The sequence below is a fragment of the Herpailurus yagouaroundi genome, unplaced genomic scaffold, assembly GCF_014898765.1.
Source record: "Herpailurus yagouaroundi ecotype Mexico unplaced genomic scaffold, PumYag 164, whole genome shotgun sequence".
Taxonomy (NCBI): domain Eukaryota; kingdom Metazoa; phylum Chordata; class Mammalia; order Carnivora; family Felidae; genus Herpailurus; species Herpailurus yagouaroundi.
Window position 1 is genome coordinate 30692951 of NW_024412405.1, and position 17632 is coordinate 30710582.

At 41.1% G+C, this 17632-nt stretch overlaps 1 long non-coding RNA gene across 4 annotated transcripts in view; it reads left to right on the forward strand.

The window, feature by feature from the left end:
• Nucleotides 1–17421, forward strand: part of LOC121037824 (uncharacterized) — a 91254-nt gene extending 73833 nt beyond the window's left edge. For 3 of the 4 annotated variants that reach the window (XR_005794013.1, XR_005794012.1, XR_005794010.1), the window contains 2 exons: nt 1240–1491; nt 6553–7565. This is a non-coding gene — a long non-coding RNA (uncharacterized LOC121037824). Of the gene's footprint in view, nt 1–1239; nt 1492–6552; nt 7566–14333 lie in introns of those variants that run through there. The other variant, XR_005794011.1, reaches the window with a different exon arrangement.
• Nucleotides 17422–17632: the final 211 nt, after the last annotated feature.

Consider the following 17632-nt stretch of genomic DNA (forward strand, 5'->3'; position numbering starts at 1 on the left):
ACACCTGCACTCACGTGAATCCCTTTGCATTTGCTGGCCTTCCCCCTGGGATGACCCCGGAGTCTACACACAACAGCATCTTTGCTCATCTCTCATTTCACATGCCTTGGTTGTGCCTTCTCTCTGCCCCATCTTGTGTTGCCCCCAATCAACACCTGTCCGTTTTACTGCCTTTCTCTACATTCTTCTTCCTCATATCGCTTGTCACTACTATGAAATATGCAATATTTGTGCATCGTCTTTCTGCCCCACTCAAATGCATCCCGTCCAAGGGCAGGTTATTATAGACTGAATGCTTATGTTCCTTCCAAATTCATATGTTGAAATCAAACCCCCAGTAAGATGGCATTTGGGGCGGGGCTTTGGGAGGTGATTTGGTCACGACAGTGACACTGCCAAGAATGGGATTAGTGCCTTTATAAAAGGGGACCCCAGAAGGCCCCCTCATCTCCTCTATCATGTGAGGACACGGTAAGAAGATGGCTGTCGATGAACCAGGAGGTGGGTTCTCACCAGACACCAAATCTGCCAGCACCTTGATCTTGGACTTGCCCAGCTTCCAGAACCGTGAACAATAAATTTCCATTATTTATAGGCCACTGGTCTGTGATACACTGTTACAGGGGCCTGGATGAACTAAGACACAGGGGCTTTGTGTTATTCAGAGTTATATCCCCGGTACCTAGAATAGAGCTTGATATCCTAGGTAGTCAATAAATCCTTGTAAGATGAGTAGATGGATGGTAAAGTTAAAGTCCAAATCCCCAAGAAGAAATGTTTACAAGCTCTATTTCTTTCTTGTTTTTTAAGTTTATTTATTTGAGAGAGAGAGAGACAGAGAGAGAGACAGAGAGAGAGAATGTGAGCAGGAGAGGGGCAGAGAGATAGAGAGGAGAGAACGAATCCCAAGCAGTCTCTGCTCTGTCAGCACAGACCCTGACGTGGGTCTCGAACTCACGAGTAGTCAGATCATGACCTGAGCTGAACTTGAGTCAGAGGCTTAACCGCCTGAGCCACCCAGGTGCCCCTCTTCTACTTTGTTAATTGTCAAAGAGAGAAATGTCTCATAGATTGGGACTTCTTCCTAAACAATTCTTTAGTGATGGAAAGCTGCCTGGGCACCCATTTTCTTTGCAGAGTGCCTGAAATTCGCTTAATGCAGTTATTGGCATATGGTGTTTTGAGTCCTTATTATTATTATTCTAAGTATGATAGATTAAAAATGAGATTTCTATTCAGGAATACAGCCTGCGTTACAACAGCGTGAGTCTACTGCTCACAGAGCTGTCTCTGACCGTCGCCCCTCTGTCAGACGTGAGTGACTGCACCTCAATGGACCGGCTGAAAAATAGGAGGGGCCCCACTGTCAGCACTGATAGGGGCTGCAAAGCCTCACAGCCGCCGCTCCTGGGGTCCCTTCCTGCTCTGAAATCTGCAGCAGTTCCATCTGGCAGAGTTTTCAAAGTTCTTCCCTGTTTCTTCATCTTCCGGGTAAGAGGATTCACAGCAGTGCTCCGAGGGGCACAGAAAGAGGGGTGATGAGTCTGGAGACGTGGGTTCCTGATTTAGTCCCACCACCGTGTACCCCTAATTAAACACCACTTACTCTTCTGGTCCCCCAATTTCCCGATCTATAGATGGGAATAATGCTAGTGCCCTACAGTATCCCAGAGGAATGTCACGAGGAGAAAATGAAGGGCGGCGCGAAAGTATCTTGACAAATACAAGCACAAGTCTCTTTCAAAAGCAACATCCAGTGCAGTATATCAGCTCCTTTCTTGCATCACCAATGGAGACAAAGAAAAAAACTCCACTGTCATTTCAAAAGGTAGTTCCAACTACGTCAAGGACACTCAAGACTATGTTAATATTAGCTCTCCTGGCATAGTCTTCAAACCATCATTTGATATCTACTTTAAACGTATAAATATGAATGGCAGGTTACAAAAAAAAATCAGGACTAAGACCAAGAGAAGAAATAAAAGAGACTCTGCGAATATATACATGTCTCAATTTTGGGGTATGTTACTAACAAACCACCAAAAAGCAGTCACATTTGTAAGACGTATCATCCTCTCTTTCTCTGTCTCCTCTCTCTTTCTGATTTCTCTACGGATTTTCCAAACTTTGCAGAGGTTCTTTTTGCATATTAAACTGAAGTCAGCTTCAAACACAAGCACAAACAACCCTGCTAAAAACATTTTGTTCAATGAAGGATAAACTATATGACTCACCACATTATTATTTTTGCAAAAAGCTATTATGTAAATATACAGGCTTATATGAGCTTAAATAGTCCGAGGCAAGGATGCAAAGAAAGGAAATACATACACATCTACCGAAGCAATGCTCACGGCGGCCTGGTTTTAACAGACAATTGCACACCCTCACTTAAAGGGCAAAGAAGAAACCATATGTCTATTTTAGTGACTCCATCCCGAAACGGTGTACTTATTCCTTTTATTATATTTTCAAATAAATACATATGGGACCCGTCAGATGTCAACAGTGGCTCAGAAAAGAGTATGAATTAGTCACACTGGCACACAGGGCTCGGGAACAATGAACGGTGCTCTGGAAGACCCTTGAATACAAGCCTATTTGCCTTTTAATCCAAATGAATAATTAATGATAATTATCATGCTGCAGTTATTATCTGTGATAATAATATATCCGTAAGGTGAATAAATTCAATCTGCTACTATGCAGAAATGGCAACTCATAATATTCTTAAGAAATACAGATATAATTATCAGTATTAATGGTCAAGGAAAGAAAGAGATTTTTATATAAGGAATTACAGCAAAAGGTCTAAAGTAAGGTGGAAATGAATCCTCCTGATAATAGTGTTTTCACCGCCGTCACCGCCATGGCCCTGCTGCGGTGACGTTGGGGTTCTTCCTTTTGTGGGTAGGTTCCATTTAAGTAAAAGCTTTACTCTGCACTTGTGCATCGCAATCTGCCCGTAACACTTCCATTATCGCTCTTTAGAAAATGACTCGGGTTAAGTTTAAGATCCTATAAAAGGGGCAAACGAAACATCTTAGGATAGATGGGGGTGGTCGGGCCACCAACTTGACAATTTAACACTTAAAGGGAAAGAGTGCAAAACCCAAACCAAATAAAATGTGAAAAGCTTGGTTTATTTGACTGGGGGGAGTTGGGGCAGTGCTGGTTCATGGCGTTTGGGGGTGATGGCAGTTCTTTATAAAACGCCCTATGAGCATAGCGTCAACTAGTGAAATTAAATGGAATCGTGGTGCATGACCTAATCCCTCTGATCAGTCCTCATCATCGGCAGGCAGGCTGCTTGGCCATCACTTTACCTATGGGTGTGTAAACCCACTCACACACGTCTCCTTTTAGTGAAAGGTCTGTTGAAGGTATAATTTTCATAAAGTAAAAATTACCCTTTTAAAATATCTTCCCTCCTAAGTTTTGGAAAAAGTAAATAGGTAACCTCCATCACAATTTAGAAACAGAATCTTTCCATCACCCCCAAAGCCTCTTCCATGTGCCTGGGTAGTCATTCTCCTTTCTCACTCCCAGCCCGCAGCACCCACCAGATCTGGTCTGTCCTTATAATTTTGCCTTTTTTAGAATATCATACAAATCGACTCATGGAGTTTTCTCGTGCCTGACTCCTTTCACTTAGCATACTGTTTTTAAGATTCATCCACGCGGTTGCAGGTAGCATTAGTCTGTTCTTTTTCATTTTCTGAGTAATATCCCATCGTATGCTTGTGTTACAATTTATATGTGCACTCATTAATTTGTGGACATTTGGGTTGTTTCCTGTTATTAACAATTATGAATAAGGCTACTATAAAAATTAACCTCACAGGTCTTGGTGTGGACATGCCTTTCCATTTCTCGTGGGCAAATACCTAGAAATAGGATTGGTAGACCAAATGGAGAATGCATCATAAGACTGCCAAACTATTTTCCAAAGCGGTTGGAACATTTTACATTCCAGGAACAACAGATGAGAATTCCAGTTGTTCCGTATCCTCACCAACACTTGGCACTGTTGGTTTAAACACTTTTGCCACTCTGCTTGGTTTGTAGTGATATCTAACTCAGTTTAATTTGTATTTCGCTAATGACTTAATGATATTGAACATTGTTTCATGTCTTTAGTTACCATCTGTGAAGTTTTGGGAAGTTTGTTCAAATGTTTTTTCATTGAAAATAATTTAGCTGTATGTCTTTTTCTTGTCAAGCCATGAGCGTTTTTAAACTTGTTTTGAATGCACGTTCTTCATCCAATATATATTTTGCAAATACTTTTTCCCAGTTTGGGGTTTGTATCATCATTTTGTAAATAGTGTCTTTCGAAGAGCGAAAGTTTCTAATTTTTCGATCCTGTCTGAATTTAGTAAGCAAGCAGACTGGAGAGATTGTGCAGATTAAGACACTTCCCTCTTCCCAAATAAATCACTGATATTTACTGAACACTAACTACGTAGAAGTGTCTAGGCTAAACCCATAAAAACATGTAAATACTCACTTAAGAAAAAAAAATAACAATTGCAAGAGTAATTCAGTAGCTTATATAATTTAGTTAAATGCCATTCCACACTATGTTATTTTGTCTTTATACACACAGCTGTAGATAGATGTTTTTACCTGGGAAAAATGTCCCAGGGCATGTGTATCACCATGAAAGTGAAGTTTCCCTTTGATAAAATATTATACATTTATTTGAATTCTACCACTTGTAACCTTTATACACTTGAGGTTTGTAAAGAGAGAAACGTTATGAGTTACTTGGTATGTTTAGTATATTAGCACTGAGAAAAGTAAACTTCTATTTGACATTGGTGGAAAACGTCTAAAACATTAGAAGAATATAAGACAGTTAACTCCAGAGAATGCTTAACAGCCAGATTAAAAATAAAACACTTTTAAGAGTGCTATTTATTAGGAATTACTACAAAACTTTCAAGGTTTACGCTCAATAGCCTCAGATTTTCTTGTAAAATATTTCGTGTACTTCCTCATTACTGATCCAATGGGGATCAAATGGGAAAAATGATCAAGCCCACTATTTGCAACAACGTTGAAAAGTCTCTCTCTCTCTTTTTTTTTTTTTCTTTTTGTACTATTTCTAAGTTCTCTCTCATTTGTTTGGTCTTTCCTTGGATGTTTTTCTCAGAGATCCTAAAGGTAATCTGATTTCCATCCTCCAGGAACAAGAGTTTATTTTTATAGAATTAGATTTTCTTTGTCATTTTTGTTCTTTTAAAACTATTTTCACATCATAATTTTGTTAACAAGTAGAAGTTTTAAGAAATTCGGAAAGCTCAAATATTAATTTCTTGTCATGTTGAAAAGAAAAAAATAGTCTCTTTTACAGATATCCTGATGAACTATATGCATTCTGTTTTTGCTTCTTTTGAGGCAAAAAAAAAAAAAAAAAAAAAAAATCCCATAGTAGAAATGCCTGTCAGATGCTGGGGAGGGAGTAACAAGGTAACAAGAGTTTATCTCCTTGAGGTCTTTGTCTTTGACAGTAGAGAAACATTTTTTTTTTTTTTTTTTTTTTTTAGCTGTGCCCTGTTTGTGCCATTATGAAATTACTCCATTTCACTGGTTTAAATTGACTCGGCAGAGCTGGGAGAGAAAAACAAGTCATTAGCATCAGAACATAGAAAGTCTGACTTTCTTTAAACATATGTATATTTCCCTAGTTCAGGACAAACTTTGACTTGTTACTGAGCGTCACAAATTAAAAATTCATTTTAGAATTGTTGATAATAAAAGTTCAGTATTGTGGTGTCTTTCAACTGAGAGCTCCCAAAGCTAGGATAGGGCATTGAGCATCTGATACTTAAATATCAGCTTTACAGGAGAAAAATAGCTTTTCTCTAAATTGTTTGAATAATTGATAAATCAGTTCAGAATCACAGATAATCAAGAATTGACTGAACTAGAGAACCAGAGATTCCATCTTACCCGTTCCTTTCTTAGGTGCAGAGAGATGAAAAACTGGCTCTGAAAGATCTCTGAGAACGAGTCCTCAATCCAGCTTGTTGTTTGAATCAATTATTCAATAACACTCAAAGCCAGAAAATGTCTGAATCCAATGCCTTCTGCTGTTGCCTTATGAATCCAGTGCTTTTGGCCTTACACATGGCTTCGACTCCATTCTTCCGTGACTCTGTACTCTGTGTGGGAGCCTCACACACCCAAAGACAATAATTAAACCTCCCCAGAGCTTTCTCCCGCACTTGCATCCTCTCGGTGGCGCTATTTGGCGGAATCTTCTCAAAATTCTCCATTTCAGGCCCTGATGGAGGGCAGTGTGTCTTGATAAGGTCTTGACTAGCACTGATTCATATGGAGAAAGTGATTGCCTTTGTACATTCTAATATTTGAATTGTTTTGTAAACATTAGGGCCTCCCGTTATTAACTCACTGCTAGTTTATTACTCACTGTGAGCTTCTGATCATTTGATCCCTGCTCATATTTAGTCCTTTACTTTCCAGCTTGTATTTTTTGCATTCTGAAACTCTGTATTAGTTTCTCTCCGCTTCTTCACTCAACAGGGTCACTCGGAAGGGGGATCATAGCCTTTGGTGTGTTGGAAAGTGCTATGATCTGAATGTTTGTGTCTCCCCCAAGTTCACATGTTGGACTCCTAATGCCCAATGTGATGGTGTTAGCAGGTGGGCCGTTTTGGGGGTGATTAGGTTGTGGAGGGCCCTCCTGAAGAGGATAAGTGACCTTATAAAAGAGACGCCCTCACAGGGCTTTCTAGCCCCTTCTGTCAGATGAGGACGCAGCAAAAAGTGTGCAACTCAGAAGAAAGCTCTCACTCGACGATACTGACACTTTGACTTTGGACCTCCAGCCTCCAGAACTGTAAGAAGTAAATTTTTGTTGTTTCTAAGCGACCCAATCTGCGGTATTTTGTTATACCAATCCAATGGACTAAGACAGAAGGAATTGATGGGTTGGCAGAATTTTCATAATTTTGCGGTGTAATCTTTCTGTTATTCACAAACGCAATATAGGAATTAAAAGGGCTGGAAGAGTGCCAGAAACCACTGAAGACGCTGAAGGTGGTGAGGAGGAAGCCGTACCATTGCAGCAGCAATGAAGGCCAGCCTGTCCGCGGGGAGTCTGCAAGCGTGAGCAAAAGTGGAGGTTCTCTTGGTGATGGAAGAACTTGGGTTTCTGAATGCTTATGGTAGACAGATTTAAGGCAGATTAACTAACTGGGGGGTTCACTGGTTCCCTTGCCCCTTATATTGTCAGAAACTTTCCAAATTTATAATTTCTGTGATTACGAATTCAGTTCTAACTTAAGGCCCAGATGTAGGACTGTGTAGAATATATTCACCAAGAAAGTCCACTTGCAATATTGAGACTAAATGATATTTATGATATTTCTTTAATTTATCTGGAAAAACTACATGCTACCTCTTAAATATAAATGCTCTGTTAATCTGAGAAGTAGAATTTTTTGAAAATTTGCAAAAAATATTTTGTGTGAGGTTGTAAGTAATAGTTATGTAACACTGAGGTATTTTCATAAACTGGTCCCTTCATAACCAAAGACTGAGTGTGCTGCCTGATATATGTGGAGATGATACTGTTGGGATAAAGATAATCTAGAATTTAGGCTTTCAGGTAATGGATTTATCCTGATCTACTTATGTTCTCTTATTTGGAAGAGTGTATTTATACCCAAAAAACCTAATGCATGGGAATGAAATTTAGAAGTATATAGGGTCTTTTGCACTTAAAATTCTATTAGAAGACTTTTGATTTACATCTCATTTATGAGGATCCCTGGGTTTATCACCTGATTGGGCACATTAAAAAAAAGTATACACACACACACACACACACACACACACACACACACATACACACCACATTTACAAATCTATAAATGTCATATATTTTGGTAGCAGCAGGTGGTCTGATGTATGGCACAGTAGCAAATGTTGAAAAGGCCATGCCATGCTTTTGTGTGTGATGGCCCAGAGCAAGATGACCCAGTTTTGATTTTCACCACGGTTGTCAAAACTGTGTGATGAGTGAATTTGTACTGAGCTTTTTCCATCTTTCTTTTCTGACTCCCTTCCCTTCATCAGCTGAAACTTGTGGTCCTCAGTGCTTAGTATTCTCAAGCTGTTTATTGGTTGCTTAGAATCTTCTACTGTGGCATTACCACTTGGCCTGTCCTTCTTTCCTGAACCCTGTGTGCCACTCTTTACCTTTGACCCATCCCAATGCATCTTCCCTGTGTGTTTCATTTTCAGTATTGTTGGGGAGAATGATTTCGGTATTGATGGGGAGAATGAATGTGATTCAAAAAAAAAAAATGTGAGCCATCAAATTCTTTACTTACAGTGATTACTATTATAGGAGTTTAGATTATCTTGCAGGATTGGAGGGGGAGATATTTGGGGACTAGAGAGTGATTTGGATTTGTGTATGTCATGCCTATAAATCCAAATACTTCCTTAATCTGGCTAACTCAGAAGAATGGCTAGGAGTAAAGCAGGAAGGACAGTAGATTTCCTGGAGCTCATGATGCTCCCTCCTCAAATGGTGCTTTTCAAAAACATTTTAAATGCAGTATCACTGACATGGTGATTTTTAACAGTGTAGTTAAAAGACTTTAGAGAGAGCCAAGTAATAAAGAAGGAAGTAACCAGGCTTCAGAGGGTCAATGTTCTTACTTTGTGAGTTTCACCCCACCTGGCCTCACCTTGATGCTGGCTCCACCTGGCGTTAGGACCTGAGATTGACTCCGGACTGTGTCCATCCAACTGATTACGAGTCTGAGTCTGAGTTGTTTGGGGGAAGCCTCTTGTAGCTTCTAGAACATTCACTTCTGGCATTTGTCAGCTCTAGGGGAAAATTTATTGCCTAGGAAAAGCTAACTTTTAATACACATGTATTGGCCGAATTTGATCTCTATTGACAGAAGAGAGACATTTTTAGGCATCATGTTGCTGAGGAATTATTTATTTTGAAAGGAAGTCAGGGTCTTTGGATAATTCTGGATCTGGAGACTTATTTAACACATTTTTAAAAAAATTAATGTTTATTTTTAAGAGATGGAGAGACAGAGTGTGAGTGGGAAAGAGGCAGAGAGAGAGAGAGAGAGAGAGAGAGATACAGAATCTGAAGTAGGCTGTAGGCTCTGAGCTGTCAGCACAGAGCCCAATGCGGGGCTCGAATCCACCAGCTGTGAGATCATGACCTGAGCCAAAGTCAGACGCTTAATCAACTGAGCCACCCAAGCACTCCTATTTAACACATTTTAATTGAGGACCTGTTTAGTTAATGTCCTAAAGATAGAGCTGAGCCAAAGACGCATGGACATTTAAGGAGCTCACACACTAGTGTCACAAAAGCCTTTTGTAGAATTTAACTCACTATACAAATTAGTTATTGGTTGTAATTTACTATAAATACTTATTCAATAAATATTGAGCAAGTATCTGCTATATTCTAAGCCCCGTGCTTGGTGCTGGGAATACTGGAGAATATAAGGTGCATAAAATATAGTCTCTATCCTTGAGGAATTTATAGCTTGAGATAGAGTTATTGAAACAAATAGCCAAAATGTCAGGAATTACATAATGTCAAGAATGAAACTCCATAAGAGAGGCAGGTACAAAGCACTTCAGGTCCATAAGAATGGTACTTAGTGCTAACTACCTGTGAAGGTCTCGGCAGGCCTCTCTGAGAAGATGGTATTTGATTTGGATTTGAAGGATGAGAGGAAATCTGTAAAATGGAAGACAATGTGGATAGACCGTACTTGTAGAAAATTTAGGGTGAAGAAATCCAAGGTAGAGGGTAATAGGTTCTTGTTACTAATTCTGATGAGTATGTGTGTGCTTGTGTGTGGGTGGTGATGGGAGGTTTCCCCACACCAATAAGCAGTTCTTGGACACCAGCTAGGTATCCTACAATTCAACTCACTCCTAACCCTACCTATCTAGAGACAGCATCAGATCCCACAGGTGAAGAGTTCAGTCCTACAGGACTGCCCCCTCCTCCCCACCACCACTTCAGATGCAGGTATCAAGTTCAGGTTGTCACTTGTGCTTTTGATCTACCAACCAGCTACAGATTGGAGGTTCCCACAACCCCCTCCTGGGCTATGATACATTTGCTACAGTGGTTCACAGAACTCAGGAAGCCCATTTACTCACCAGATTCCTGGTTTATTATGAAACCATAATTTCTGTTATGGTTTCCATAACAGAAGGAAGGAAGGAAGGAAGGAAGGAAGGAAGGAAGGAAGGAAGGAAGGAATGCAGGGCAAGGTGTGGGGAAAGAACGTGGAGCTTCCAAGCCCTCTTCCATTTCACAACTCTCCCAGCACCTGCATTGGCCATTGGTGATCGATCTCAATCTCTAGTCCCTTTCTCCTCCCCGGGGGCCAGGGGAGGGCGATGGAAAGCTCCAACCCTCTTATCAAATGCTTGGTTCTTTTGGCAACCCCCAGTTTCAGGTGAGGTCCAAAAGTTACATCTTTAACATTACAAAGGACACTTTTGTTGTTTTCTTCACTTGGAAATTCTGGGTGTTAGGAGCTCTGTGCCAGAAAGGGCAATGAAGACCAAATATATATTTCTTACTATAAATTCCAATATCAAGGGGGAAATTTCCAAGGTCTGAAATGTTGTGAATTTGTTCATGTACAAGGGCATATGAGATTAACTTTGCACATGAGACACAGCTAACTAACTACATGACTTTTCTCTAGTTAACACAATGGGTTCATTCTCTTCCTTCATATTTGGGCTAATTCTGGTCATAACACCTTGGCCTTCATGGGTAGATTGTTTATTCTGTTTATTGGAATTTCAACAATATCTTTGCATTTGCATAAAATGTCTCTTTTAAAATGTATTAACAGATCAAATGTAGTATGGCAATAATGTGTATTAAATAATGTATAGTAAAATGAACAAAATAGAAAATATTTATGTTAATATAATCTGAAATTATCTCTGTAGAAGACAGATATTATCACTTAGTCAAGTTTTCAAAATGCCCAAGATGTATGAGTACTCATATGCCCTTCAGTATTGTCGTTTTATCTCTGTATTATCTTTTTAAAAACCAGTTTCTGAAACCCTCAGCTAAATTCTTTTTCTATGCTGTTGTTCCTTGGAGGTCTGGATATAGAAGTCCAAGGGCACATTTGGCTCAGAGAATTGGACAGAAATCCCATGCACTGGCACGTTGACGCACCACCCCGTTGAAAGTATGTTGAATCGGCAAATGTGAATTCGAGTTATAGCAGAGAAATGTCTGCAGAGATTTGCAATCTATTTTGATGGCCCTGAATGTCACATTTCCTTCCTTTCAGAAAAAAATGATCCTGTCATTCAACACCTGTAAAATTCAGGTCTTTTAACATGCTATGATCTTATGACTTGTACCTGGCACGGTGGCAGTTTTCTATTTCTTTTCTTAAGCTACAGTCTCTACCCCTCATTTCTTCAAACTTACAACCTATGAATCTCTGTCATTGATATTCTCTCCTCATAACCCTCTTCTTCTTTATTCTGATCCTATCATTCCAGGACTCCTTTACTTACAGTTTGCCCCATAAAATACCCTAATTTCTCTTCATCCATATTTTTCCATTCATTTCCCTTTCTTTCTCATGGTTTTATAGACCCTGAACTCCTCTGCTTTCTCATCATTCACTAATTAGCATGTCTCCATGGTAACAGACAGTTGCAGAGCGGGAATCATTCTCTGTACCAGCTACTGCTGAGTAACCTCTGGGCCTAGCAAGGAGGGGCCTTGACCTGATTAAGATAGGAAGACTTTTCACTTCTTGGCAGGAGAGGATCCATACATTTCAGAGAAGGCCCTGTTTCCTAGGGGAAGGAATAAGTCAATTTGGTTGAAAAGGAGTGTATACTTGGACTGAGGCATGCAAAATCAAAGTATGAAATAAACTAAGAAAATACTAAAGAAGAGGTAGGAAAAATATCTAACGCTGATGCTCTGCTCCTGGTGTGTAAGGATTAGCAGTACTTTGATCTGGAAGATGCTATGAAGCAAATGCTAGCAAATACTTGGTAGCATTTACCTTCTAATTTTACATGTGGAATTCAGTAAGTGTGTGCCATGGGGGTGAGTCAAAATAGAGAAAAACCCTACTTCCAGTGTTATGAGGTTTATTTATCATTATTTAAAATTTTATGTTCACTCTTTTAAGCTATCAACCCATAATCATATACTTACTAAGCAACTAGAATGGTATTAATTATTAAAGAAGTTTACTGTTGCATTTTTAAATAACTTACATGGCATTGTATAGTGCATATAAGAACACTTTTCCTGTATATTTTCCTATGATTTAGAGGCTAGGAAAGATATTATTACTCATAATTTATTGAGCACCTATTATGTTTTTGACACTGAACTATGTGGTTTGCGTGTATTGTCTCTGAACTTTGTGACAGATTTTCAAGATAAGAAACTATTATTTCAAGTTTGTATATGAAGAAATTGAGACTCACAGAGGTTAATTATGTCCCCAAGGTCAAAAGCTAGACAGAGCCTGGCATGGGACTCCTGGATACCTGAAACCAAGTCTGTGTGCAGATACACATTACCTGTACATTCCTATACGAAGGCGTTTTATTAGTAGAACGCTGTATGGGCACAAAGTGTAGACTCCTATTTTCACAGGAAAACTTTCATCAGTAAGAAGGAGAGGCCGAAGTTTGAGGTCTCCTGTGTTGGAAGCTATAGTAGCTGAGAGGTTGAGGACCCGAAGCAGCAGACAATTTTACTGGTGTCAGGGCATGAAATGTTTTAGCAACATGTGGAAACTACAAGAGCAGGAATTTATCGCTTAAGAGCTTGCTGGTCGTGTTGCAAGCTTGTGTAAACTGGCTGTAAGCATTTTGTCCCCTGACCTATGAACCTGGGCCTGGCATTGTTATCCCAAGAACTCTGCTCTTAATGGCAAGTGGGGATGAGAACTGGAAGAGTGCTAAGCAAGCCATCACGCTCCTCTCTCCTCCGTGTCTCTGATGGAAGCATCCCTTTTCCAAATTTGAATGAGAGGTTACCAGTCTGTGTATTGCATTCTGGCGAGTGAAGGTCAACTTACGTCTCAAATTTGATTGGAACTGGGGAAAACTATACCCTTCATTCAGCTTATGAACACAATGTCTGACATCTAAGGGGGAAAATGTATTTGTTGATTGTCTTCTGTATGCCAGTTACTGTGCAAAGTGCTTTTGTATGCAGTTGGTGGTGGCCGTTGAGGGTGCATCTCTCTGATCGCCTTTCCCAGGGAGTGTAACTGTCTGGCCCCAGCTGCTGTGGTCTGAAATCTGTCACTAGTTTTGTATAGAGGCCGAGAGGGTCTGGTCACTAATTCCAATGTATGCGTGGGGGAGGGTTTCTCCACATCACCAAGCAATTCTTAGACACCAGCTGGGCATCCTACAATTCAACTAAATTCTGACGTGGAGATGGTGTCAGATCCCACAGGTTAAGGACTCTGTCCGGCAAGAGTGTCCCCACAGCTCCCACTCTAGACACTAGTCATAAGCCCAGGTTGTTGCCTGCACTTCTGACCAACGGGCTATAATCAGAGGTTCCAATGACTGCCTCTTTGGGTTTGATTAATTTGTTAGAGGGGCTCACAGAACTCAGAGAAACATTTTACTTACTAGGTCATTGGTTTATTATAAATGGAAATAACTCAGGAGCAGACAGATGGAAGAAATGCAGGGCTACGTATGGTTGAAGGACACTCCGGTGAAGGACACTCTCCCCAAGTCTCCAAGTGTTTATCAACCCAGGAGCTGTCTGAACCCTGTCCTTTTGGGGTTTTAATGGAGTTTCATTTCATAGGCATAATTGATGAGATCATTGGCCATTGGTGATTGATCTCAATCTCCAGTCACCTTCTCTTCCCTGGGGGGTGTGGGACTGAAAGTTCCAAACTTCTAATCATGGGGTTGGTTGGGACCCTGCCCCCAACCTTAGGTGACCCAGGGACATTCCAAAAGCCTCCCATTAACATAACAAAAGACACCTTTATGGAATCGCTTAGGAAATTCCAAGGGTTTTAGGAGTTTTGTGCCAGAAACAGGGACAAAGAGCAAATATATATTTCTTTTTATAAATTACAGTATCACAAGGCCACTCTCCTCAAGGGCTGCCCCTAGCCAACAACTAGGCACGGAAGGGCGGCCAAGGCAGCTCTGTTGCTGGGAGATAGAGAGTTCTCCCCATCAGCTTTGCTGCACTTTCTTAGAACTACCATTAAAAGTCTTCCACTCAATTGTCCTTTCCACCCTCTCCTTGACAGGGGCCGAACTGCCGTTGGGTCTGACGCCTCTCCCAGCCTCCACCTGTTCTCGCCTCACTTTACCTCACAGATGTGTCCCCTGATGAACTTCCCTGACACCTGCTTCTCGGAGGACCTGTATCGACACGTTGTCTAATTCAGTCTCCCCAAACTTAGGAGCTATTGATGACTATAAGAAATTGAGCCTCGCGGATTTTGAAGTATGCATTCAGGTCACCCTGCCAGTGAGTGGCAGTCTTCCAACCCACCTCCGTCTCTTGACTCGTCTCATTGTGCCACACTGTCTAGGACAGCTTACTGTACATGTATGTTTCTTCTTTATGTGCTACTTTGCCAGTTGACAAGTTCTATGGTAGAAAAAGGAATAGGTAAAGATTAGCCTACAGCTCTCTGCCAAAAGGGAAAACAAAAAAACAAAAACAAAAAAAGATCTGGAAGGCAAGTTGTTAATATAAAACGTTCACCCTTTTTCTAGAGGAACTTACAATTTAAGCTTCCCTGTACGTGTCACTGACAGGGAGCTGTCTGGCTACATGAATATGTTGTTTTTCTTTTTTTTTTCTCCCTACACCCCTTTTTAGGTAATTCAGAGCTGCAAGTGCTGAATCTATTTTTCAGAGATAACATGCGAATTTGTGACATTCCCTGTGGAGTTTGAGGTCTGGGAACCTAGGAAGAGATCACAACGAAACACAAGCATCGCTTCCAAGTGCTAGAGTGATTATTGTCTGGAAGTCTTAGCGTTATTTAAAAGGCAGCTTCTTCTCATTTGGATCAGGCAACGGTGTGTTTTCTGAAGGCGAGAAGGCCTTTCTATAAAAGCCAGTACAGAGTGGGGCTGCAGGCTGCTTGTGTTGCAGCAGAGGCCAGCGGCAAAAGCCACGGTAGCCGCTTCAGGGAAGCACCAGCAAGTGGAACCGATGCCTAATGAATGGAGGGCCCAGTGGGGAAGTGAAGAAAACAAAGGGAGACTTTTTTTTTTCCCCCTCATTTCCCCCACCCCCACCCACCACTTTTTTATTCCAGGAAAGAAAAGTAGTTTACTGCGATTCATTCCCACACCTGGTGAAGGTTCAAGAGGACAGGGAGCCTGAGGACCTTCACCTGAATGGCTTCTTGAAAGATGCTGTGTTCAGATCTTTGGTGCTAGAAGAACACCGACTCTTCTCCCTCTTTGCTTCGCAGGGCCTCCTTTCATGTGATTTAGAAAATGTATTCTTCTCAGAGCTATGCCACCGGTCTTGTGCTCCTGCTACCCATCCGTTCCCTCTATTTCTCTGGTCGGGGCCCCAAGCAAGAGCAGGCACCTCGATCACTGAGTCATTTCCTCAGATGAGTCTACCGCAGAATCTTAGCTCTTGGATGGAGGCCCCCACTGTTGGTCTTCTGCCTCAACATTCCTTTTAACTGAATGGTGTCCCGCTTGCCTCTCCAGTTCGTCTCTCGTGGCTTCTTCACACCAAAACAAAAGTGCTTTCTGTTCTAGAAGCTTCCATTTTCCCTATGCCACATGCCTTTGCCCACGCTGTTTCTTCCCCCAGTAGCGTCCTGTGCCCCTTGCTAACTCCCTTGCTCTCTGCCCATTTGGTGCGTGTTTAATTCCAGGAAGACGGCGTTCAAGTGAAACCTCCGCGAAGCCTTCCATGACATCTCCAAACTCGATTAGTTACTTCATTCTCTGCATGTGACGGTAATTTTGTTTAGCGGAAATTAATTTTGCTTCTCTGTGAAGATACAGATTCACATTCAGTAGATTTTCTGAGTGACTACTAAGTGCCTGGCACTGGAATGATCACTTTCACATACTGCACTTTTCGAATTTCTTTTTGGTGAAGAGACCAGAGAACATGAGCCTTTTGGATTGAGATGCACTAGTATGGTATTGTGAAATTACTCTTGACTCTTCAGAAGAAGGAATGGGTATACATATGAGGGGCATTTTTAGTCACTTCTAATTTGATAAAAAAAACAACACAACAAAATCTTTGTTGTTCGAGGTCTCTGACTTCCCCAGAAGTTTTGGGGAAAATCGTGAACCCCGCTTCCAGTGACCCTCTGCCACACGAGGACACATATTAATGATCTCTGTAGGTCTCTTTGGAAGGTGCATTATGTTATCACACTTGCCGTGAGCTCTGGGGGCCTCCAGACTCCCTGAGTGGCAGTAGGCATAGGCCCTGCCCCGTCCCACTCTGCATGGCCACCTGAGCCATGAGCAACCCAATCTCAGTCACTCCTTCTTGTAAGGTTGTAAGTAACAGCCAGCATATCTGCAGAATGCAACAAGTACCACTGTTTAATGTGTATAGGATTTTTGACATGCTAATTACATCCTGCTCCAAGCCGTGAGGCGTAGGTGATCAGCTCCGTGAAACAATCAACAGTCGGAAAAATAGCTTTTATTTTTCACAGAGATGACTGTGAAAAAACATGTTTTGCTGTTGATAACTCTGCTTTTAGTTGAAAACACAGAGCACAGGCTGGTAAACTATAGCCTATGAGTGAGCCCGTTCTGTTGTTTCTTTTCACATGTAAAGGTTTATTGGAACACAGCCAGGCCATGTGCTTACATATTGCCCGTGACTGCTTTCACATTATAAACACAGAGTTGAGTGGTTGCAGAGAGGTTGGATAACCCACAGAGACTAAACTACTCACTGCTTCGTCCTTTGCAGAAAAAGTGTGCCGATCCCTGACACGGCAATGCAGAGTTCTTCCAGAAACCATCAAGGCAAACTCTCCAACAGCAAGTCCTTACCAAAAGCCTGATTGCAAGAATATTTTTCTCTCAGATCTTAGTATCAAGAAAGTTGGGCTTGCTCTTGAGCCACTGGTGAGTTTGTAATCTTCTGGGCTCTCTGAGTCCTGGAATGGACAGTGTCTTTCTTTCAGTTTTGGCTACGAGCACTTCCTGAACCAAAATTGCCCACCTTCTCTGTAGGTCGTATCGATCTCTACTCACTTTCAGCTTGACCTCTCTTAAATCCTCTTGGCTCTGATTACCTGTTAATTTTCACCTGATAGTCTTTATGGACATAATTGGTGGCAAAAGATTAGGTCTAAATAAATATGTAAGTATGTACATAAATACGAGGTACTTTTTGCACATCCATAGTCTGTTGTCTAGAATGAGCTGCTGATCTATTTCTACTTCCTGGATCAAAAACTCTGAGGATACTGGCCATGTCACAGGGTGCTTTGCACATAGAACATACCCAATAAATGTGTGGATTTTTTGTTGGCTCATTTTTGGTTTGTTTTGTTTATTTCAAAGCAAGCTAGTTTAGAAAACGTTTCAA